General features: G+C 38.8%; 1 protein-coding gene across 1 annotated transcript in view; it reads right to left on the reverse strand.

The window, feature by feature from the left end:
• Window positions 1–24,625, reverse strand: part of USH2A (usherin) — a 385,041-nt gene that overhangs the window by 349,978 nt on the left and 10,438 nt on the right. The gene's annotated exons all lie outside the window — the stretch shown is intronic.

Genomic DNA, 24,625 nt, shown 5'->3' on the forward strand with positions numbered 1-24,625 from the left:
CAGCTCATACAGGCCTCAAGGGGCTATCTACCATACTCAGGATAACCTAATGCAGCACGTTTCAACCAGGCCTCTAACACCCCTCCAAAATGCCTCCCTAACCCCAGCATGTTTCTTTCTACAAGGGCTGAAGGGAATAGTAGAGGAACTGGCTTCATCTGCTCTACACCCAGTGGGTAATTCCCTTCCATCAAAGGAGCCCATGGCTACAAATATGCACTCAGCCAGCACCCTTAGGTTACTGTTTTCTGCAAGCCTTTCCTTCCCTGCCAATTCATTTTAAGTTTGAGCTAACATTCACAGAAATACTTTATGGCATTCTCCCAGCTCCACAAAGTCACAAGATGCTGAGCTTTTAATAAAGTACTTTTTCTTTTTTTTATTAAAAACCATCATGTTTACACAAAATTAGAAAACAGTTTAATAATATGTGAGAGCCTTTCAACCTTAAATTTTATGAAATTCAATACACATTCAAAAACTACAGGCAATATAAAATGAAAACTGGAGGCACTGTGGCTACAGTCAGCTTCCCTGACTAACTTAATAAAGTTCATCACAGAAACTAAGTTCAATTTATTCAAAACTTTTGAACACCATTGAATTCTTTACTGAATAAACTTAATTTTATATATTTCAGAAAGCAATTTACTTGCAAATCTGAAATTACTTGTACTTTAGTACTATTTAGCTTACATATGGCTTATTTCACTCAGTAGCCTTCAGATTATTTCACATGGTAGCCTTCAGATTTTGAAACATTGCGTTGTTGCTGCCCATTTTCAGAGCATTATTTTCACTTTGTAGACATGGACGCCTTGCGAATCATTTACAGAGGCCAAATAAAACTAGAGTGCTTCAGCCTGTCTTGATACCCATGCTAATCAAAACAAACCTGGAATAATTGCCTCCATAAGAACAATATTTACGTGAGGACAAACAGAAGGTTTACAAACCAGAATAATTTGTTGCAGACAGGGAAAGCTAGAACATGAAAAAATATCAATTTGAAAACCACAATATAAGCCTTCACAATGGTATTTGACCAATAAAGTCTTTTGAATTTCAGACCAAGAAAAACAGACACAATTATCTATAAATATGAGCTCAGATTATCAGCATCAGTGCCCCAGGCAACATGAGTCTATCAGTATTTTCAGAAAGAAAATATGAAATCAGATGGATATTTTTGTTTGTTGGGATTTTTTTTATTACTCAGGCTTCACACAAAATTGTACAGATGAATTTTTCTTCTTAAACTACACTTTCAAATACAAAGACGCATGCTGAGCTCTATTGCCATTTCCAGATTCAGTCAATATTTCCCAAATTTAGACAGCAATATTTATTGCTCTTCCACTGATGGAAATTTGAAGGCTATTATCATAATTACTAAGCCTTGAGATTTGTTCTAAAAGTTACTGCATATGAGTTTCACCACTCAAAACACATTTCTCCATTTTAAATTATCCTTTGTGTTGACACATCAATGACCTAAATACAACAGTTTTTTATTTAATTTTAATTCAAAGCTCTCTAAACATCTGATCCCCTATTTGCAAGAGCCTAAGTATATGTGTATACGGTGGTTACATTGCATTTTTTTTCTGCATCACATTTTTTACACCCTGTTACTGTCATTTGGTGTTTGACTGTTATCATCATAAAAGATACAGGCTTTTCTACTTTGTTATTTGTAGCATTATCTCATGTTTTACAACATCTTTGCACAACATGCCCGCACGTGAAATATAACTAGTGAAAAGTTCTCAGTGGTATTAATGCATAAAAAAGAATGTGGTTCCATCTCTACTGTCTTTACCCAGCCAAAAGCTGATGAACAGCCAATTTTCCTTTATCACATTAGCACAGCCATGAGGGAAACACATTTGTTCTAGTCAGCTACACTAAAGATACTATTACCAATCTAACATATACATGTTTTATATCAGCAGTATTCTCAGAGTATGAGGGAGCCGACAATATATTAACACTAGCATGACAGTTTATTTAAGAAAAGAAAATTGTCTCTGTAGAGGGACAGAAGTTAGAAATGTATGGCTAAAGCTCAGTGTCACTGGTCTAATAAAGGTAATAATTCTTAAGCTTTCTTTATAGCAGGTAACACTCCTGTGGCAGCTCTGTCATATCATTCAAATAAAAATGTTGTCTTTTACAAGTTTAAAAGTACCTTTATTTTTAGTCAGATATGAAGCATGTTTCTGCTTTCCTGTTTTCACTGCACAACATTTATAAGTGGAAATCGGAAACGGGTGCACTCAGCCCCATCAGCTCCCTGCAAACTTAACTGTCTCAGCTGCAGCTTCTGTGGGACCCGATTCTGCCTCCCCCAGTGGTAAGCTGAGCCCTCACCTCCATACACCCCAACTGATATCAGTGGGACTATTCACGACTTAAGAGTGACAGAATTGGGCCCTAAACGGCCAGGTATATTTTGCTCATTGAAAATAGGTGAGCAACGACAATTTTAAATCTCCCTCCCCCCTCCCCCCTACCAATCTCTTTGTATTAAATAGGATTTAGAATAGTTGGGTTTAATATAGCACATCCCCAAGGTAGCCCTAAGCACTTTACAATGCTGAATTGGATATCAGTAGAGCAGTGACTGTGTAAGGCAAAGGCAGCAGTCATTATGCATTTGGCAGTAGCTCAATGTAATGATCCCCCTGCTGGTTATTAAAGGGGGTATGAATATCTGACATGGGAGGAAGATGTAGGAGGGAAACCATGTGTGGTATAAAAAAAAAATATCCCAGCGGCTCTCCACTGTGGGAGGGGAGGAATGTCACAAAGTTTGGTGTTGGTTTAGACTAAGCTAAATAAGAAGGAAGGCGGGCACCGAATCAGCTGTTTGATGTGTTGGTTGTTTAAGGTCTCCTGACTGTTAGCATTAAATTGCATACAGTACCACAGAAATAAAAGGTGAATTTCACTCCTGCCTGGGACAATGGGATTATTCCTCTGATGCCTTATTAATAAATTTCAATAGGAATTTGTCCCAAGAGAGTAACAGGAGATGGGTAGGAAAGGCTGGCCTCATGGTTGTGCAGAGCATAGGACCAGAAAGAAGCCTGGAACATCAGTGCTCTAATCCCAGCTCTGAAACCATCTCTGAGTCCCATCCTTCCCTATCTTTCAGATACTTAGCAAATCACCTCACAGGGAGGTGGCAAGGATTAGTTACTAAGATAAACTCCCTCTGCAACTACATTAGCCTCTGCCAATGCAGAGCCTAATACCAATTCCAACCAATGGAAAATTCATTTGATGGTGAACAGAGATGGTGAAAGATACCCATAATCTTTTCTCTAATAGCATTCTTGTTATGATCCAGAAGAGTTTTCAAGATGAGAAGTGCCAGCCCAATGAGCTGATAGGCATATTCTTTCAGTGCATCCCAGAGGAAGCTCTTACAGTCCCCTGTGACAAGCAAACTGCCCACTGGAGCCAGCAATATCAAATGCAATCACTTCCTACCTAGAAAAAATTCGCTGCCCTGCAGATCACTGCAGCACAGAATGAAGGAGGGCACATTGAAGAACAAGCTTGTGCTTGTAAAATGAGATAAGCAGAGAAAAGGCATTACAAGTTTTTCTTTTCTCACAAAGAGCTGTGCTACTCTGACCCTATCCATGAAAACGTAATAATGACGTTTAACATTAATTTTGCTACTCGGTTTGGATCAGGCATAGCTGTCAGGTAAACAAAAGCCAATATTTTCATGTATTTACTGGTAATAGAAACTTCCACTACATTGCAGTAGCCCGCGGGGCAAAAATGAAAGATCACAACCAGAGCTGCCTCACCGGCTGAAACTGTGGGAATAACTATGGCAAAAAGCAGAGGCAGGGGAACAAGTAGGAGCATAGTAAGCCTGTACAATACTGCTCCTGAATACTCTTCGAACCTCAAATCACAAGCAGCTCAGAGACTTCATCAACCAGCCATGGTTTCTATGTATTTACTAACTTTCCATGATTTTGTATTGCTGTTCCTTGAACACACAATCTTGTACATTCCCAAAGATGCTCACTGTATAGATTCATTCAAGAATACCATGGCTTTTCTTTTTTTTTAGTATTGAACTCTAGCATTATCTATAGACATAACATATAAATAGGTATATTTATATAGGCATATTATAGGCATAACATATAAATAGGTATAGTAAATAAATAGATAGTATAAGAGGTATAAATGAACAGTATAACAGTTATAATAATTAGGGTTTCAGTAAAAGTTATCAATATGCTTTCAAAAAAACCCTAATATTCCTTTTCATAAACACAGAGATAGAACATATTTTGGTTATCAAGTAAAAGACACAGTTAATATTGGTTCCCCTTTTTTGAGCTACAATGTCACTTTCCAAGGCAGAGCCAATTTGGGGGGAATCCTGAGACCCCAATCTACAAAGTTTTGGCTTTGGGGTATTAGCATGTGCATATATTACCTGGCAAAATATGTGTGTGATATCCAGCACATTCTAGCAATGTACACTTTTTCATCACACGTATTAATCAGCCTGTCAAAGTGTCTTCATATATATATATATATATAGGCAACTGAGACAATATTAGTTTCTTCCACATAGATCCGACTTGCATTATTTCAGACAAAATAAATGAAGTTAATTAATTCTTCTTCACTAGATAATAGTCTTTTTGCACCAGTAAGATTTTTCCATTAAAACTAAATTCTAATACTTACCTTGTACAAAATTATTTCTAACAAATAAAACAGGAAGGAGAGAAATTGAAGACAATCCTTCATGTTCCATTACAAAAATAATAAAGAATACCTCAATACATCATAGGAAAGCTCAATATCACTAACCAGAGATCAAAACTCTAGTGTACTAGACATACAACCAACAGATCCAGCAGTCTCTTCCCCAAACGTTTTACCATTTATAATTATTACTTTTCAAAAAGCTAGCTTTTTTTTTAGTAAGAACAATCTTTTCCTTTATGTTATCTTTCCTCTCCCACTATTTAATGGCACGGGAAAGATTTATTAAAATATTACAGATAAATTAAGGGGAGTTATTTCAAGAAAACATTAATCTCTTCTACTGGTTAAATATACATTCTTTTTACTCTTATTCATCATAGCTTCTAGTAACCATAAAATACAATTTAATCTTAAAGTTTCTTCTCATCATCTATTGTTGTAATAATTAGATCACATTGTCTGGAAAGACAGATGAAGAAACCAGATGGATTTCTTCCCAGATTCGCAGGCCAAAAGGAGGAGTTCCACAATAGACTGAACTCTGGCACCAAAAATGAAAGAAAAAAGCCCCAACTCTACCAGTCATTCAAGCCAAACGATTCCAACCCTGGCCTATTTAGTTATTGTCACAGTTTTGCGTAGCTGGGTGCTGAGAGAGAGACCGGGGGCTGCAGAAAATGGCTGCTGGAATGCGCTAACGGGCCTCAAAATTGTAAACATCAGGAAATTCAAGGCCAAAGTCACTCTGACCAGGGCTGAGCCAATCGGAAATGGATTCATAGCGCCTCTGAGAATCACACATAGGAGAAAAAAAACTCGGAAGCAGCTGCATTTTGCCACCGGAGAAGGGAGCAAGAAGATGTAACGAGCTGTGCAGACACCAAGGCCAGAACATGGCAGGGGAGGAGGCGGCCCAGGTGCCGGAGAGAAAGGTGCCCCTGCAGCCCATGGAGAAACCCATGGAAAAGGCCAAGACCCCACCTGCAGCCCGTGGAGGGTCTCCACGCTGGATGGAGCAGGTGGAGACATAGAGAAGATGCGGTGACCCTACATTGGAACAAGCCCCTGCCAGCACTTGCAGCCATGAGGAGATTCAGAGACACAGAGATGAGAGAGAAATATTTGCATTGGAACAGGTTTGCTGGGGGGAGGCTTGGAATCCCGTGGAGGACTGGAACTGAGAGACATTTTGATAAAGAGATAAAGCCCTGTGGGAAAGGATTCACGTTGCAGAAGTTCGTGGAGGACCATCTCCTGTGGGTGAGACCCCACGGTGCAGCAGGGGGAGGGTGTGGAATGAATGCCTCATCCCCCCCATCCGCTGGCCGAGAAGGAAACCAACTTTCAAGGGACTGTCCAAAACCCCCATCTCCCAGTCCCTGCCCCCCTGTGCTGTGATCAGGGGGAAGAAGGGAGTGAAATCATGACTAGAGTGAAGTCTGCTATGAAGGGAACTGGGGGGGAGGTTAGAGGTGTTTCAAGATCTGAAAGAGGAAAATAGTTCATGAAGTAACCGAGAACCCCATTTTTTCCCAGTCCCTGCCCCCCTGTACTGTGAGCAGGGGGAAGAAGGGAGCAAAATTCTGACTAAAGTCTGCTAAGAAGGGAGTGGTGGGGGGAAAGTCTTTTGAGATCTGGTTGCATTTGTTTTAAGATCTGGTCACACTTCTGATTCTGGGTTTCTTTTTTCCCCACTGTTCTTTGTAGTGTAGTGTAATAAATTAGGTAGTTTCTCTCTTCTTCACTTCGTGTTGAGTCTGTTTTACCCATGTCATTGCTGACAGAATGATCTCTCCCTGTCCTTATTTTGTGTCCTGAGCCTCTTAATATCTATTTTCTCCCCTGTCCAACTAAGAAGGGGAGTAATAGACTGACTTTGGTGGGCATCTGGCCTCCAGCCAGGGCTAAACCACCACAGTTATCCAGCCAACTTAATGATGGCAAACACTTTGACTGTAACTTCAGCTCTTAAGGCTATTTATGCCATCAAAGAAAGTCTCAGACAGCAGGGACAGGAATGACTGACACATATAAAACAAGGACAAGGACCAAAAATTTATCTTTAGGTAAATACTAGTAAATGGAATACGTCCCAGTACGTATAATGCCCAACACTTATTTCAATTAAGATGAAAAAGAAGCAGTGTAGGAATCTCTGATCTGCACCAGAAAGTGAACAAGATTCTTCCACATATCAGCTATCTGCAAACTAAAATTAAAAAAAAAAAAAAAACAAGCTAATCTTTAAGTTAAAAATGTGAACTTATCTAGTTGCAAATGCCAGCTAAAGATTAAACACAAGCTTAAATGTAAAGCCTCTTTCTCAAATATAACAGAACAAGCAAATTCTCCAAATAAGTGACTAAAAAGTAAACTGTAAGAAAACTCAAACAAGTCTGTATTAGTATATCCTTTAAATAAGCTCTATTTGCACAGCAAGTGGTTTCTCAGAATAATTTTATAATTATAGAGGGTGATATACAATATGAAGGGCAATTAGGTAGCTATATAATTTACTTGTAAGGCATAATATGTATATACACATATATATTCATTTTGTTTTCCAGATCAGCAAACTGGCAGAAATACCCTTCCCCATAGTTACTAAAGCAACTTCAGCATCAGTAAGTTACACAGGCTTTACAGAGATGTAAACAAAAGCAGAATTTAACATAACATTTGTTTAATCATTCAGAAACATCAAGGAATCAGAGATTATGAGAAATCAGAAGATAACTCATCCACCTCAAAAATTACTACACAACAAACTGTTACAATTCCTTACCATCACTTAATTTGGTATCATTCATATAAAAGTTGCTACCTAAATGTGGCTTGCAATCTGTTAAAATAGTTAAGATTCAGAAAACCTTTTTTTCTTCTTCTGAAGGTATTGCAGATTTGTTGCATCAGGAACTTTTTCAATGAGTTTATTCTATAGAAACAGACAGTGTATTAACACATTTTCTCCCAAGGTGAGAAAACAGATTAAGGTTATGACCAAAATGACAGGCCCTTGGCTTCCTTGAATACTTTAATAGAGTCAACAAATCAACAGTGGTCACTGATGACAACATATGAGGGAAGACAATAGATGGACAGAGGGGAATTAGTGATGCTGCTATAATGGTCTAATCAGAAACTTGAGCATAAAAATCTTTTTCACCTTCAACCTGTCTAAATATGCTCTTTTTGTCTGCTCATATAAAGATATATGGTCTATTCTACCACAGAGGGACACATGTGCATTCACATCTCTACTCTGTGAAAGCAGGTATGAAACAGAAGCGTAACAGTTAATAAAAGATACAGCAAAGGGTGTTTGCATATCAAGGAGATGAGACACACAGGTATATATTTCAGTATTTTCTTGCATAATTGCAAATCTTGCTGAAGCTGCAGTTATAAAAGGCTTTCACACAGCTTTAGGATTTTGTAACTGAATTTCTGTAAAGAGGAAAGGTCGGTCATACAGACTTAAGCAACACAAAGAGGACAAACGTAATTTCGGGGGTGGGGGGGACGGTGCATGTGTTGTGGAAAAGGATTAAACCATTCACATAAATCCAAGTTTACTTTCAGCCATTATTTTAACAGAATTAATAACCAAACCCCACAATACTGCATTTTGCATATTTTTAATACTCTGCTGTGTGTCCCTAAATGCATGAGAAGCAGCAGACAACCTTGTGACACAATTCAACACCTTCCTTTACTGAATAAATTACAGAATTTATACAGCTCAAACATCCATCTCAAAGTCTCCTTTCCAATACCCAGTTCTTAGTCTTATTTTGTATTATCCTACAAAGGAGAAATAAAAAGTAGTAAATCACTACACTTACATTTAGGGGGTTGCTTTTAAAAAAAAAAAATAAATACAACAAAAAAATATATAGCATATAGATGTGGGAGCAGTTTCCATGCCCCAAGGACTATTTTTCTTAAACATTAATACAAACAGAAAAAACCCTGTTTATCCAAAAATTCTTCTATTCCTCCCAAGCTTTCAGGTAATCTGTCTGTCAGCGGCCTCATGACTGCTTTAGAAAATAAAGAGGTGGGGTAGTTTCCACAGTTTAACCCCTGCAGATGGGTCAGGAATCCACACCACGCTCAACCACGTCCTACTCTACACATTACTCACTGGCACCGGTGTACAGCCTGCTTGTCTCTCCTTACAACACACCACAAGCAGCCTACCCCACTCAAAAACCTTAACTGTACGGACATTTCAGGATTTAACACTACCATGCATTTTTGTAGTGCAAGTATGTTTTGGCAGCGATGACATTACTGTTAGGGATGTTTGGGTAGATGTCTTACATCAAAACCCCCTGTGCTCTCAGAGGCAAAACTTACACTGCTAAGATAAAAAGAGTTCACTTCTCCTCTTTTGCTCTTTGCATTTTAATTTTTTTATTTGGAATGAAAATTGAGACAACACAGAGGGAACTTGGCAGATCTAAAGCTTGGCAAGAGATAATGATTTTATGTAGCAAACATATGAGAACACGAATATGTCAGGAGGAATTTGTCAGGGATCTTGTTCTCAAAAAGACCAAAAAAGATGCTAATCACCATGTTAATAGGGCAGGGGGATGGGTGAGGGAGGGGTGTGGAAATTAGAGAATAATATTCAGCAGGACAAGCCAGCTCAGATAAATTACCTGCATGACACTTGACAGATACCAGTAAACACTTCCTGAGTTTGCCAGTGAGCTTGGTGCTGCTTCAGTTAGAACCCTGCTGCCATTTCAAATGCATTTTTCTTTCTTACCAAGTTCAGGAGAAAAGGACCATTATCTTAAAAGCTATTACAGTTGCCTAAAATGTCAATGATGTTTTCAGATTATTTGCCTATTACCTTATAGCAAATGCAAGATATGCACATAATAAAATTTATTTTACCTGCTATTATTACTTTATTCACATTTCTAAATTCCTGTGATTCCATATTCAAATCCTATACCACCCTCACAAAGTAAAATAAATGACATTTTTAAACTACAAGAACTCTACACCTCTGAGCAAACCCAAACCTACTACCCACCCCTCTATTTCAGGCATCTGAAGCAACTTGGCTGCCAGCTTGATGGAAAAGAGCACAGGAAGATAGAGGCAACCCTGGCACCCACGTGGGTTTGAACATGATGCTTTTCATACATCTTTGGTTCTCTGGTCACAGAGGGTTTTAGAGGTAGAAAACAAAGAGGGCTTGGGGCCATTCATTGCCATCCATTAAATATCAGCATGGTCAGGGACTTTATTATGGTAATTTTAAAAAGGAAAGTGTCTACCTTCTCATTCACAGTTAGGGGAGATGCCTTTACTTCCAACCATTCTGTCCTTTTTAGAAGGAGGCCATCCCAAGGCAGTTCTAGGCTGAGATTCAGTAATCGTAGCCAAAAAACATCAAGTCAACTTTGCCCTCTCACCAGAGAATGACAATCTAGCCAGAATATGCAAGTATAAATGTTTTAGCTTAAGTATTTTTAGCTCATTCATATTAAAACTTAAGGATGCTGTGTTCCTATTTTTTACTGAGAAAAGAACTCCAAAATTTTCCTTTTATCACCTCCATAAACTCTACAGGGAAATCACCTGCAGCCTTTTAAAAAGAGGAAATGAAGTTGTGAGTGGAAATGGTATACAAAGAAGTATTTGGCATTAAGTCACTGAATTTCTCTTCAAAATCAGGATGCCGCTTTTAAGCTGTTAGGACCTTGCAGGGGGAAAGTTTGAAATAATGCAGAAGTTGAATTATTCTTCAGCATGTTTTAAGTAAATTGAAGCTTCAAGTTCACCATAAGCCAGATCAACTAGCTTAATCAATGAATTAAACTGTATTTTAACCCAGACAATCTCAGTACCTGTTGTGGTTTAACCCATCCAACAGCTAAAACAACCAGAGCTGTTTATTTATTCCCACACACAGAGCGGTATGGGGAAGAGAATCAGAAAGGGGAAACAAAAGTACAGCTCACTGGTTGAGGTACAGTTTAATAGGACTGAAAGACATAATAGCAAAGAATAATTGTGATTTTAGAAATACACAACACAAAACCAGCACAAATTTTTGCCACCCAAAGCTGATGCTCAGCTAGTTCCCAAGCTGTGCTGCATCCCAGCCAACCAGTTATATACAGAGCATGACAACATAGAGTATGGAATATCCCTTAGGAAAGTTTGGGTCAGCTGTTCTGTACGCCCTGCCAGCTTCTTGGGTACAAGAAGCTGAGAAGTCCTTGACTTCTTGGCAACAGCTAAAACACCGGTATATTATTAATATTATTCCCATCCTAAATCCAAAACACAGCACTATAGCAGCTGATAAAAAGAAATTTAACTCTATCCCTGCCAAAACCAGGACAAGACCATCATAAGAAAAGAGTTGGAAAGATGCCTTTCTTTACAAGATTTATAGGGGATGTGGACACACATCGGTATTTGATAACACCATGCACAGCCTTGTTCAAGAATCCAGAGGATTAACTTTCACTAATACAACAGGGTAAAAACACTTGTGTTGAATATATTTTCCTGCAGGCCAGAAAACTGCTAGAATACCAGGAAAGCATTCCAAAAAGAATAATACTTTTTCATCTTTGGTTTTATCCCCCTTTTTCTTTCTTTTACTGTTAGACTTTGACAGACGCTCTTCCAGGAGTTCCAGATAAAACAAAATCCTCAATTACATGGCTTTTGAAATTAAAACTGCCTAAATGAGAAAACACAACGGTTTTTAAAAACTAAAATTGACTCATCACAGCATTCTGTCCAGAGATAACATGTGAACTGACTAGTACTTCAGCTATGAATTTATTTAAATGTAGACATACACATGCAGTATTAGGAAGGCAAAAACAGGATATGAAATAAACATAAGGCATCAGCTCTAAACTCACTGTCAAGAGTATACCAAGGCTTCTAACCACAGAGTTCAGCTGAAGGTAACTATCTGTCAAATGTAATCTGTGCAAGTGAATATGCTTAAGCTGATGCTATGAATCAACCAAAATTGCTTTGGTCTTATTGACATTCAATTGCAAGAAGTTGCAGCTCATCCAGTCCAACAGACATCTGACAACACCAGGAGTGCTTCAGTGACAGAAAGCTTTAAATATAGATGCAACTATCATCACAACACACATGGAACTAAACATTATGATCCCTCATACCATCTTCAAAAACTGGTCAGTCAGGCATTAGCTGGATGCCATAAGACCACATGGTCATCCTCTCTGCCTGTTGCCAATTTCTGCAGCTAACAAATCATTAGGACTTAAACAAAACAAAAAAATAGAAAGAGGGAATACAGATTGACTGACAGAAAAAGAGCACTAGATCTTTCATCACTGTCCCATTATATCTCTCTCTGATATCCACTTTATCATTATCATCTTTGTTTCACTTTAAAAAATAAAATTTGCTCAAGCTGTTTGCTTGAGTTAAGGGCTAGATCTCTGGCTACTAAAAACTGCCTTCAGCTTCATCAATGCTATTTTACACGCATCGAGATTCAGACCTCCAATATGTCAAATTTACTTTCTTCCTCACAGCTGTTCTTTACACCTTGAAACAAGATGTCTGAAAATGGATGTATGTGGGATGCTGGACAACAACGCATCTCGCGTACTGGGTCCCACAAGATGAAGCAATTTGTGTCCTAACTTTGCACAAAAGAAAGGGACCCCACCTGCAAATATCTATGTGTTTGTTTGACATTTCTCTCAGAGATCTCCTGCCATTTCAGTGGTAGATGCTCCAGCAAGGCACAGTGTCTTTTTCTAAAAGTTTTCATATAGCCCCACTGTCTACACCAGTTGTGACATCAATCCACCTGCTTGCTCTCCCCAGATCCTGCTGCCTCATTCCTTCCCTCAACATACAGTGAATTGAAACCACCCCAAAGCCACAGATAAGGAATTTGGGGAAAAGAACACGTTGCCTACATACAGCCTATACACTGTGGTTCTCCTTAAAAATGGGTAAGTATTTTGGGGAGAAAGGGGGACAGGCACTCACACCCATGTTATGAGCACTCTGAACAGCTATCCTCATGCTCTGAGAAATCAAGTGTACAAAAACCAGGGACTTGAGGAAGAAACCTCATCAGGGGACCACAGCCACAGAACTGTCTTAAAACAGAAGGGCTGGAAAGGATAAAGGGACAGTAGAAGAAATAGTAAAGAACAGCGAAGAGGAAGGAAAAAGCATAAGGTCGGGAGGGGCAAGTTGTCTCTTTGCCTTTCCTTCTTTTGCCTCGGGCCCATATCGGCCTTTCCTTTTCTTGACTTAACTGGGATGAATTTTAATTGCGGCCTCTCTACGTGTTTTATACACTATGTACTCTCTACTTGTGTGGAGTGGATTTCCCATTCATCACAGGATTGCAGGCAAAAATCCCGGGAGCATTTTGCTTTCCTTCAAAGTTAGCTTTGCTAAAATCAATAACTTGAGGGCTGCTTTCTCCCTCTAGCACATGCCCCCTCCCCACAACCATTTCAAATTTCATGATTTTATGATCATTTGATTTTATTTCTTATCTCCATATAGAGATTTATATTTGCAATCTTCCCAGAAAAACAGTGACAATATCCTATGCCATTTCAATAAAAGCATAAAAGCAACAACCTTGCAGCAACACTGGAAACATGTTCTCATTTGTAGTTTTCACACAGTCAGTATCTTAACTGATGTCTAACAACCTCTTTCTTCTCCCTACTGTGTCCTCCTCAGTACCCCAGCATTCTTCAAATCAGTTCTCGTTTTCTTAGGGACCTGTTTTATATCTTAAATATTTTTATTGCTTGGGCTTTATATCTAACCACCTGCAAGTCTAGTGCAACAGAATCCCAACTATGTTACGTTGTTCTTAGCTTGTATGCAAGCCACTGAACTCAGTTTAAAAAGGAAAAAATAAAAAATGGGAGAGGGTGCAGCAGGAGTGTTTCGTACTGCAGATTGAGTATCATCCCTCAGCAATATTGTTACATCTCTTCCAGCTTTATATTAGCTCTCCCTTCACTAAAACTGTGTATCTTGGCATTTTAAATCCCCCTTCATTTTCCTGGTTGTCTCTCTTATTCCAATAATATCTTTCTTATCCTTGAAAACATGTCACTCCAATTCAGCAGTCTTATTACATATGCTCCTAGCATTTGTATAAAAGATACTTAGCTTTTCTTTCTTGCCCTCCATTACTTTTCTTTTTCACTAACTCCTACAATGTTAATCCCTTCTCAACAGGAAATGGTTTTCCTTCAGTTCAAGTCTTTCTGTTTGTGCATATATCCAGTAGTTCAGTTTGAATTCCCTGAACAACATACATTTGAGAGAAAAAAAAAAAAAAGAGGGGGGTCAGGAAGGGAATTAAAAAGATGAAGCCCTGAAGTGCTCCCAAAGAAATTAACTCTGTTCAACAACAAGCATGTATTTATACAAATTTGATCCCAAACAGTGAAACTGGGAATCAACTGAAATTCAGACCGATCCATAAGGTCGTTTATAGGTTTAAGACAAATTATTAGCTATTTCACAGATAAAGCCTTCAAGATGCAACAATGCAAGTAACAGCAAACAGAATGATCCAAAATAAGAATCATGTACGTCATTAATTTCTTGGACAAGGGTAATTTGAGTACTGTGTTAAAAAGCAAGTGATATAACCCACATTGTCAGTTATCTGATAAACAAGGCTGAAGGCAAAGAAAGATCAATGCAAAAACAGACAGCTTTAGAAATGGTCTGTATTTTTAAATAATTATTATTTTAATAAGTAAACATTCTTTTAAAATAAACAGCTGAATCAAAATATTACCACAGAGTATGCATTCCAGTTATGGATTGGCAATTTTCATTTAATCTTTTCTTGTTGAGAATTTCACCAGTATTTCAGCACTATGAAGTAATAATAAAATGGTCAACTACAGCTCTGCCACTTTCTATCCCAAACAAGAATAATACCAACAAAAAAATATTCTTTATTGTCTGTGTCAGTAGAGTCCATCAATCTATTACAGATGCCTCAGGACAGAAGAAACACATCTGCACAGGGGAGTGGCAGAGGGAACGTGAGAGCTCAAAACTGTAAATATAGATTCTGTTTAAAAACTGAAGTAATTAACAATTTAGCTTTGCTCTAACTATTATTTTAACCATTGATCAATCTGGTTTTTTTACATGGAAATGTTTAAAAAGTGACTCTTGTGCTGCAAATGAGTTCCAAATAATAAAACGTAATAAGATCCTAGCCATCAGATCCAAAGAACAATTGCTTTCTTTCTGCATAATGACTCTATTTTCCCCTAGTCACAGAACAAATCAGATCCAAGACCTGATGATCACTATAGTAACATGAAAGGAGACAAGTATTAAGGATTCAACAAGCTGCTTTTTAGCAGCTCAGTTACATAAAATAGGCTTGCCAAAATTAATTGAAACAAAAGGTCTGAAAGTACATTTTAGATAATCTCATAAGAATGCACGTTTTCCCTCTGCCCCCTCCACTTAAAATACAGCACAACCACTGATTCTGAATTTTCCTGAACTACTTGTAATCATGTAAATTAGGGATGAGATGTAGATGTCAAGTGAAACGTCCCTTCTGAATAAAGTCTCTGTGCTTCACTAGTCAAAGAATAAGCACATACCCACACAAATGAAGGGAGCTGTTGCTAATGTACAATTATTAACCCTGTATTACACTATCAGCTGTAGATTAAATTCTAGTCTTTTGAATTGATTTATACGTGAAGAATTTTGCACCACTTTGCACTGCTCAGTACTGGGACTTGTAAGTCATTCCCAAGTTTAATTCAAGAATACATTGGTTCTACAATAGCTGAACAGCTCTGCTGGGAGTAGAAGGTTGCAAATCCATCCCTCTCTCTCTCTTTGTGATGATTTACATAAGAAGAAAGCAATTATTCTTGCCCTCTGAATGCCTTGCCACAAAAGTTCCATGTATCCAGTTAAGGGATTTTTACAAATAGTCTCATCTTTTCTTTCAAGGCTTAGTTTCTCTTCATAGCCAAGGATTCACAAAATTCTGCCTTTGATTCCTTTCATATTCCTCCCTACAACCTTACTTCAGGCCCTTCCCTCCTCCTCTCTGCCCTGCTTTCTTCCTTCCATCACAAAGTCCTTTAGAAATGGTCATTCAACTATTCCTTTGTACTGTAACTCTCCTACACTCTTTTTGATGACAACTCACTGGAAGCTTCAATTTTTGGTTCTTTAATAGCTGCTTTTCTCAAGAGTTACGAAGTATCTTAGCAGCAAAGCTTTGCAAGGGATCCAAACCTGTGCTGTTAACTGAGCATACCAATCCTGATGTAGGAAGACTGCATTCTGGTAGCTTATATTTGGAGAAAGCTGAAGGAAAAAATCAATGTAGAACCTGCCTCAACCACATTTTATTGGAGATGGGCCAGGAGATGACTGGGGGAGTATACTCTGAAAGTTCACTTTAGTATACGGCACGGACACACCATGGAGATTACTGATGAACAGCAAAGATGAGGATGCCAATAAACACAATTTAAGGAAAAGGATAAAAGCCCTTCAAATACAATATAATGCACTTAAAGTCCAGCAGAGGAGTGACAATCTGGTTAACTGACCTGCTACATAAACAGTTACCTGCCTTGCAGGGAGGAGGTACATGTCTCAGGCACAAATAAGTAGTAACTTGCAGAGACAGAGTATCTATCATCAACACTCAAGCAAGCCAACTAGAAAACCTCAGAGAGATGAGATGTTTTTTCTGTTGGCTAGTCTTGGTGCCGAGAACCACTATTGTCCAATGAGACACTGTCATCAAGCTGGAAACAGAAAGGCACATATCTCTCAATACTGAGAATAAGTCTTCACGATAGAATAAGTCTTCACAATAGAAATTTCAGTGGAAAGAAATGGAAGCTTGAAGTTCTGAAATGTCATATTAGGAACAATATTGATAGTTTAACCTTAGCTATCTGAATAACACATGCTGGTTTGCCTACAGGTGCAACGATGATGAACCTTGCCAGAAATATAGGCCATCTATTATTGCAGTCAACAGCAATAGTACACCTAAATATCACCAGAAAAATTATGTTCAAGAATAAAAATTTTTGGCTTGAGTTCAGGAGGAAGACGACCAAAACCAATGCCAATCTTTAAAATTCTGCCAATGTCACGAAAGGCCTCAGACAAGCACAAGGTTGCATGATTCTGCACACAAACAGGGTGGGGAAAAAAGATTTAGATCAATTTGGAATTGAGACATTTTTCTTGAATAGGAAAACAAAAAAAATTAAAGAAATGTAAGATTCTCCTATGCTCAAAGAGGCCTAATTTATTTATCAAATTAGGAAAGAAACCAGTCAATTTAGACCAAAGATTACTTTAAAGTATCTAAAAAACTAAAAAGTCCTAACTAAGCATGTATATAGACTGTGATAAAATATTCCTATCTTTAAAATCTAAAGCTTCAGATATTTGCATCTGATTGTCAGGAACCCCTTCGGTCATACCACTGAAAAGAACTATGCAATTTCTATTATTATTTTTAATATTGAATTTGAACACTGGAAGAACATTTTTTCTTTACCCTCCAAAACATTCTCCTCTGAGAAACAGGCAATCTATTTCTGTATGTTATGACATACCTTTTATATTCATATGCCACTACAATATTAAATAATTTTTTCAACAAAATATATGCTTAGAAATTATATTTTATGTACCATAGCTACAGATGACAGAGACATCTTTTATATTACAATGGCCAAGAGAAGTGTAATTCACTGCTATTAATTATCCTTTTAAAAACATGGTATGCTCAGGAAGACAACTGAAAGTTACTTTCTAATAAAAAACCAAAACAGCCCATCTCTTATGATTCTAAAATAGCACAGATCATTATTTATCTCTAATTTACTCATTTTTATCTAAATAAATTTTACATAAATTTAAAAAGCAAAAGGACAGCAGATGAAAAAAACACAGACTTAAGAACTGCAGGTTGCTTAAAGAATCAAGACTAGAAGGGGGAAAAAAAAGGCAGCATATCATTCTTAACATAGCGCTTCCACTATTAAAAATACATTTTAACTGGCTGCCACATATTTTTGAATAAAGAAACAAACTTCTTCTAATACAAGTTGAAACTTGATGGATTTCAAATCACATCTGAAACTCTCCATACAAGTCAAGTATAAGTTTGCAAACCATTCAATACTATCTTCTTCTAGCATTGGTCATACAAAAGCTTAATTCCATTCCTGCTGTATATAACATAGAGTCTGGGCAGATTTAAATTGGATTTGCATTTGCAATTGAAAAAACATTCCATTTCCAGAAACATAATCAAGATGGCATTGACAAAAACCTGTATTTTTTTCATTCTCTGAAATTTAAAATCTTAGCCTAGGTGAATTCCCTTCTCTTCTGTTCCCAGGCAGCTCTTAGACTGCAAATCTAAATGTGCAAGAACTTGCCTGAACTAAAGAAAGGAAGTAGTTAAAGAGACAGTCTAAGCAAAGACAACAGAGGCATCTAGGAAATAACTGTTTCCCAACAAATTGAAGTTATAAAAACACCCTACTACCCACACACCATGAGAAGAGGCAAGGCAAGCACCACAGGAGGACTTCTGGATGTAGCACAGCAAATTACTACCACTGAAGCATTCTAAGACTGCAAGTTGAGCAGTAGTATCTGAATAGCCTACAACCATAGCAGACTGAAAGATGAAACAGTTGCTGAGTGCACTATGCTCATTGTTTCTATGAAGAGTTCTCTAAACAGACACTCTATACATTTTACACGTTGTAATATTATTTCTGCTGTCTGCTGGGAGCACAGCACCAACCACACAGACAGACTGCATCCTCCTACGTATTTTCAAAACACAGTTAATAGACAAGAAGCTCCAATACATAGAAGCAATGCAAAATTCCCCCCCTCCCTTCTTGGGGTTGACAAACTATTCCTAATAGAGAGTAAATGATTACTTCAAACAGAAGATCAAAGCGATTTGTTAAATTAAAATGCTTCCTTCATTTTACATGTCCTTACTAAACTTAGGGAATACAGAATTTAAAACACCTCCCATTTAGTAACACATACACAGATAGTATATAGAGTAAATGTTTTCCTACCTGCTTTTAAGTTGCAGGTTCTTTGCTTTTAATATAAATTTTCAAGTACTCAAAAACTTGTGCAGAAAATAAAAGGATTTTGCAAATTGGAAAGGACAAGTTTTCTCTTGATAGTCAAACAGTTATGATGTAAAGCGGTCTCATTAAATCATAAGTACTTTAACCTTTTCTTGAAAGAACTGGAAGATTTAAAGATTTATAAAGAAATTTTGCCTAAACTAGGAAATGACTCATATTTGACATGTATTGAAATGATAATGCTGATTTCAATAGGCACTCTAAGAGCATTTTCCTCCCAGGAGAGTAATTCAGTCATGGCTACCTCTCTGCATTTAGATTTTAAACTTACTTTCTAAAGCTTTTAATGTGCTATAGTCTGCCAAAACATGGCATAGTTACATAGATATGATCAGGCAAAATAAAGGCTAGTAAAAAGATTATTTTTATAATTGCAGACACTAAATATGAAACAAATACATCAATCCGACACGTTCTCAAAGAGTCTCCTGTCACAGCATCCCTGGCTGTATCTGAAAATTCATGTTTAAATTCCACTCTTCTTAATTGGTTAAATAAATTCTGAAGTATCAAAGGGAAAGTGAGAAACCCTTAAAAGTGAATCTGAAAAAATACATAATGGAGCTACTGTTACTAAGTGGCACAAATTTGATATTGGTATCACTATACAGAGATAATGAGGTACGCAATTGGGCTTAATTACACATTACTATGCTTTCATATTTTTATTTCTTTAAAAGTCAATTTTTAAGACATTCGTTTTCCTGAGGTTTCATTCCACTGCCTATCAGTTTCTTTTAAGTTCAGACTGTATATTCTTTGTTCCACTGCATACCTTCAACATTCTTACTAATATATACCTAAAAAACCACAGTAATAAATAACAATAAATCACGATCAAACACACAGAAGGACTCAGACTTTCAGAAGCCTGAATGACTTGATCCTCACTAACTGAAATCAACTAGAAGAGTGGCAGTAATTTCAAGGAAACAGGATCCACAATTTATGGTCTTAAACACAAACAAAACTGAAATTGAAAAACAAAAGGATAAGTTCCTTAGAAAATAAATGCAGACATCGTTAAAGTCATATTAATTTAAGAGCAGAAAAAAAAAAAATTCAATTTTTTTGCAAATCCACTTCAACTTACTTCAGCAGAACTTTTCAAGGATTAATTTTTCTCAAATATTTATTGAGTATAAATAACAATATGGATAGCCAATAGCTCTGTCAGCAATATACTGCATACTAAGAAGGCTACATAAACTATTAAAAAGTATGAAGTTACTCTTAGACTGATACCATCTAGTCTCAAGTAGCTTTTCCAACAGTCTACTCCAAGGTTATTAGTGACTTACGTCCAACATCCTGCTGGCTGCAGTTTGTACAGTAACGTTGCAAGAAAAAGGAGAGAAAAAAATTAAAGTTTCCCACCACCTACCTATATAACTAACTGATATGAATTACCATCTTTTCCTGTTGGATGCATTATACCACATTATCCTTCTTATGAACATTACTGAATTTAAATTTAAAACCAAACCCAAACATTTTCTTACCTCCACTATTCTGATCAGAATACCTTTTCAGAAACACTCTGCTGCAATAGAAAAGACTCAGTCTCTAACTTAAATAGTCCCTTTTTCTGCCTGGTGCTTACACTCCAACAGACTTAGAGAGGAAAACTGTATGACTTCCTACTCTTCACTAGGGTTAATTCCAAAAGAGGGTTCTCTATTTTATGTAAGGCCTGTATAGAGCCTTTCATAATCATCATAAGCTTAGCAGCTCTGTTCTGAATTATAGCCCTTAAACATGAATGACAGAAATTGGACCCAACATTTTGCATGAAATCTCACCAGAGTCTGGAGCAGCAACAATGATGCTTTTCTCTCACTACTGGGAATTCCTCTCCTGATTTGTGTCTCCAACATGTGCCTTTTTTGTCACCATGGCATACCAGTAACTCACCACTACCTGGGACTACTACTTCAGCAATTTTCTAATGATTAACTACACAAAAGATCCTGAGGGATTTCAAGTTCATTACTTTGCATTTTGTAATACCAAATTATTTCATCTCAGTTACCCTAGTCCTTTCAGTCATGCCATTCTTCCTGTATGACACCTTACAGTTCCTCTTCCTGATGGTGGCTCTCCACATCATGTTACCAGCTAGTATTGTCAGTGCAGTCTTAATATTTCTGCCAAGATCATTCATGAAAATGTAACACAAGGCTGCTCCAAACCCTAATTCTCAAGGAATTCAACTGCTTTTTCGCTTCCCTTCTCCCCTGCCCCCAGGATTACAAGCATGTTCCTTTGAGCAATATCTATTGCCAACCCTCCCCATGAGCATTCCCTTTGACCCTACAACTTCTTATGGGTTGTCACATCAATGCTAAACTGAACTCCAGATAGAGGAAATCTGACACATTTACTTTTCCTGAAAATCAGTTTTCTCATCAAAAAAGCTAAGAGGTTAGACAGTGATGAGCTATCTTTAGTAAATCCACGCTGCATTTTATCCCCTTTTTCATTTAGCTCCACATCTTTATCTATTCCTTCAAAGATCATTTCTAAATCCTCATATGCCAGTGTCAAGACAAATAGGTCTGCATTGCCAAGATCCTTCTTTCCTCTTCATACATGGTCTGGCTGGGATGGAGCTAACTCTCTTCACAGCACCCTATACAGTTGCCTGCTCTGAATTTGTGACTAACACACCATTGATAATGCACTATTATTTTCGCTGTTGCTGAATCACAGAATCACAAGGTTGGAAAAGACCTTTGAAGATTATCAAATCCAGCCACTCCCATCCCAAGCTAAACCATATTGGTACCTCATCCACCATATTGGTACCTCATCCACCCGTTTTTTTAAACACATCCAGGGAAGGTGACTCAACCACCTCCCTGGGCAGCCTGTTCCATATCCCAACAACAGTTTCTGTGAAAAACTTTTCCCTAACATCTGATTTGAACCTGCCCTGGCACAGCTTTGTGCCATTTCCCCTTGTCCCATCTCCTGTCACCTGGCTGAAGAGACCATTGCCCACCTTTCCACAACCTCCCTTCAGGCAGTTGTAGGTGGACATAAGGTCTCCCCTCAGCCTCCTCTTCTCCAAGCTAAACAGCCCCAGCTCCCTCAGCCGCTCCTCATAGGATTTGCCCTCCAGCCCCTTCACCAGCCTGGTTGCCCTTCTCTGCACTCGCTCAAGGACCTCAATGTCCTTCTTATGGTGGGGAGCCCAGAACTGCACACAGTACTCGAGGTGCGGCATCACCAATGCCAAGTACTTCCCTAGACCTACTGGCCACACTGTTTTTGATACAAGCCAAGATGCCATTGGCCTTCTCAGCCACCTGGGCACACTGCTGGCTCATATTCAGCCTGCAGTCAACCAACAACCCCAGGTGCTTCTCTGCCTGACAGCTCTCCAGCCAGTCTCCCCCAAGCCTGTAGCGCTGCATGGGTTTGTTATGTCCCACATACAGCACTCTACTCTTGGCCTTGTTAAACTTCATCCCACTGGTCTCAGCCCATCCTTCCAGTCTGTCCAGATTCCTTTGAAGAGCTTCCCTACCCTCAGGCAGATCAACACTTCCTCCTAGTTTAGTGTCATCTGCAAACTTACTGAGGGAGCATTCAATCCCTTCATCAAGGTCATTGATAAAGATGTTGAACAAAACTGGACCCAGGACTGAGCCCTGGGGGATGCCACTCGTGACCGGCCTCCAGTTGGATTTTGTTCCATTCACCACCACCCTTTGGGCCCGTCCATCCAGCCAGTTTTTAACCCAGCAGAGGGTCCACCTGTCAAGGCCAGTGGCAGCCAGTGTCTCAGTCAGAATGCTGTGAGAAACCATGTCAAAGGCTTTACTGAAGTCCAGGTAGACCACAGCCACAGCCTTCCCCTTGTCCATTAAGCGGGTCACCCTGTCATAGAAGGTGATCAGGTTAGTTTGACAGGATCTACCTTTTGTAAACCCATGTTGACTAGGCCTGATCCCCTGGCCATCACGCATGTGCTGCATGATAGCTCCCAAGATGACCCTCTCCATGATCTTCCCCGGGACTGAGGTCAGACTGACAGGCCTGTAGTTCCCCGGAATCCCCTTCCAGCCCTTCTTATATATGGGGGTAACATCTGGCAGCCTCCAGTAGAGTGGAACTTCCCCAGTCTGCCAGGATTGCTGATAGATGATGGAAAGGGGTTTGGCAAGCACACCTGACAGCACCCTTGGGTGAATCCCATCTGGCCCCATTGACTTGTGGGTATCTAACTGGCCAAGTAGGTCGTTAATCATTTCCTCCTGAACCATGGCAACTTTGTTATTCCTCCCCTCCCTGTCAGCCAGTTCCTGAGGATGAGTTCTCAGGGAATATCCATCTTTACTATTAAAGACTGAGGTAAAGAAGGAATTAAGGACCTCAGCCTTGTCCTCATCCCTTGTCACTAATGTTCCCCCTGCAACCAATAAGGGCTGGAGATTCTCCTTGACCCTCCTTTTACTGTTAATATACCTATGGGAGGACTTCTTGTTATCTTTTACAGAGCCGGCCAGTCTGAGTTCCAGTTCAGCTTTAGCCCTTCTGACTTTCTCCCTACACGATCTCACTACATTCCTATAGTCCTTAGTACTGAAGAGTACTTGAACAGCGTCAAGCCTTTCTCTTCTCCCACACTGCTGCCCCATCCCACCTCACTGGTAAGCTAGGGTTGGGCAAAGAAGTTGGGAGGGGACACAACCAAGACAGCTGACCCAAACTGAATGATGAATTACTCCGTTCCACATAACTTCATGCTAACTCCCTTTCCTTCACAGCTGTTAAACTGTCATCATTGACCCATGAGTTTTCACTTTTGCTATTCTCCCTCCTGCTCCACTGGCAGAGATGAAGGGGGCCTGGGTACTTGACTGCTGGCCAGCATCAGCCCATGACACTCCTTCCTAAATGTCAGTGTTATAGCTCCACCTCTGGCTTGGTAGATTTGTATACAATCTATTTGTCAAAGGATTTTATGTACTAGTTCTTTCGTAATTTCTGGACAAAACACATCTGATTGCATCAGCATGTAGTCAATAAGCCTGCAAATTCATGTTTCTACCTCTTTATGATCACTTGTTTCCATACTTTCATTTCTGTTACCTAGAAATAACTCTGTGACTGTTATAATTATGCTCATTGAAAACAGAAGCAAAGTATTTATTTAAGGATGATTGGAGTAAGTTCCCTGAATGATTCTCAAGTGCACCTTCCTACTGTACACAGGTCTTGCCTTCTTCCACAAAAAAAAGATAACTTTTTACCACTTAACCCTCATTGCCAAGTGTAATACATTTTGACATCTTTACAGTCTTTCTTTTTCTGTGGACCCCAGAACCAGACACAGTATTTAAGGTGGATCTCACCAGAAAGTGGAGTAGAGAGGCAGAATTGCTTCCCTTGACCTGCTGGTTATGCTTCTTTTGATGCAGTCTAGGATACAGTTGGCTTTCTGGGCTGCAAGAGCACACTGCTGGTTCATGTTGAGCTTCTCATCAACCAAAACCTCCAAGTCCTTTTCTTCAGGGCTGCTCTCAATCCATTCTTGGCCCAGGCTGTAGCTGTGCTTGGGATTACTCCAACCCATGTGCTGGAGACCCTTGGTCTTAGCTCTTGAATTTCATGAGGTTCACACACAGCCACCT

This window comes from Gallinula chloropus, assembly GCF_964237585.1.
Source record: "Gallinula chloropus genome assembly, chromosome: 3".
In the NCBI taxonomy this organism is placed as follows: Eukaryota; Metazoa; Chordata; class Aves; order Gruiformes; family Rallidae; genus Gallinula; species Gallinula chloropus.